At 33.7% G+C, this 2,092-nt stretch overlaps 1 pseudogene; it reads left to right on the top strand.

The window, feature by feature from the left end:
- Positions 1 to 1,151: 1,151 nt before the first annotated feature.
- Positions 1,152 to 1,713, top strand: LOC109448485 (large ribosomal subunit protein uL6; annotated as a pseudogene).
- The last annotated feature ends 379 nt before the right edge of the window (positions 1,714 to 2,092 follow it).

Raw genomic sequence — 2,092 nt, 5'->3', positions numbered from 1 at the left:
GGCCAGTGGCTCACTGGTTATAGCTGATGGCCAACTAGCCACAGCTGATGTCCATCCAATCACAGTAGATGGCCGTTTACTGCCCGAGTGAGCACCTTTCTATGTGGAGCTCTGTCCCCACACCATTGATCATTTATTGTGTTCCATGTATGATTTCCATAGATAATTAATACCTCAGATAATAATTTTTTTAAAAAAAAGTTTTTCTGAAGGTATATCAACCAGGTTCTTCATTTATCCTGAAAGTTTAAGGAAAACTCTCAAAACGTAGAAATAGCGAGAAAATATATTCACAATAAATGTATAATAGCTTTGGGGATATTTGTTTAAAAAAAACATTTTGCTAAGGATATGAATTCAGATTAAGAAAAAAATTTAGGTGTTTTAAATTTTATGCCCATTAGTATGATCCTTTAAAAGGTTAAGAATAAATTCAAACATTTCTGTGAAGGAAGTTCCTTCTGTATGGGAAAGTGCTATCCCAACAAGTTTTCCATGATAAGGAACATTGATGACAGTTCTCGATTCTCTCAGAGTGAAGATTTCAAGGCCCTTGGTACAGTATAATTACACAGGCTACTTTAAGAAATACAAGAAGCAAATAGATGATTGATAAAGTTATTTTTCACTCGACTGTAAATATTTCAGATTAAAACATATATGTGTCTGTCTTCTATATTTTCCCCTTGGTAAAATACCTCATATTATTGAGTTTAATTTGTCTCCTGACTTAGCTATTCTCAGAATAGCATGTAACTTGGTCAGTAAGATGATTTCAAAGTATTTCTGATTTATTTCTTTATTTTAATTAAAAAAACATATCAGTGACGATATGGGTGAATCTATTATTCCTTCAATATAGAAAACTATGACATCAACGAACCATAGTGATATAAAACTAAACTGACTTAAGTTGAGCCTCGTTGTCTACTTTTTGCATAAATATTTTATTTTGTATTACATTATGGAAAAGTTGGTATGGCAACAGAAAGCGATATTGGTAGTACAATGAAATACCTCCTCTAACTTAAATAATTAAGCACTTGTTGTGTAAAGAGGTCTATGGAACGCTGGTTCTGTATACTTGCTTTATGAGATCAAATTAGGTTTCTTAAATGTATTTTAACATTTTGGCTACATCTACTGTGAGGATGAAGCCCATTCTCAGCAATCAGATGGTGGACATTCCAGAAAATGTGGACATCACTCTGAAGGAAAGCACAGTTATTGCACCCTGCGGAGGGACTTCAATCACATCCGTGCAGAACTCAGTCTCCTTGGAAAGAAAAAGAAGTGGCTCCAGCATGGCAAATTGTGGGGAAGTAGAAAGGAACTGGCTACTGTTCGCACTAGCTGCAGTCACGTACAGGACATGATCAAGGGTGTTACAATGGGCTTCTGTTACAAGCTGAGGTCTGTGTGTGCTCACTTCTCCGTCAGCATTGTCATCAGGAGAATGGTTCGCTTGTTGAAATCTGAAATTTCTTGGTTGAGAAATGGTTCTGCAGGGTTTGGATGAGGTCAGATGTTGCTCTTTCAGTTTCTCAAGCCAAGAAAGATGAGTTAATTCTTGAAGGAAATGACATTGAACTTGTATGAAATTCAGCTGCTTTGATTCAACAAGCCACACCAGTTAAAAACAAGAGTATCAGAAAAATTTTGGATGGTATCTATGTTTTTTAAAAAGGAACAGTTCAGCAGACTGATGAATAAGACCTAAGTTGTCCAGCTACAGAAACAGCAAGCTATCAGGTGATTCCTCAGATTTACTTGTGATATCTTCAAGATGCAATAAAAGTGATGTATTGATTTTTTTTGGGAAAAACGTATTTTAACATTTATTTATTTATTTATTTATTTTATTTTATTTTATTATTTTTTTTTTGTATTTTAACATTTAAAAAGATCTATAATTAAAATTAATTCAGAATTTAAGTGAAATGTGCTACTATGAATATTTAGAAATCACCTCTTCTATTTGTACTGTTTGGCAATTTCAATTTTACCTCAGGTTAAAATTGACCTTGCAACCACTCTAAATATATCTGTACATTTTATAGGTACTCATATGCTCATATGTTATAGACTAAGA

The sequence above is a fragment of the Rhinolophus sinicus genome, linkage group LG02, assembly GCF_036562045.2.
Source record: "Rhinolophus sinicus isolate RSC01 linkage group LG02, ASM3656204v1, whole genome shotgun sequence".
Classification (NCBI taxonomy): domain Eukaryota; kingdom Metazoa; phylum Chordata; class Mammalia; order Chiroptera; family Rhinolophidae; genus Rhinolophus; species Rhinolophus sinicus.
This window is presented reverse-complemented; position numbering and strand designations above follow the sequence as displayed.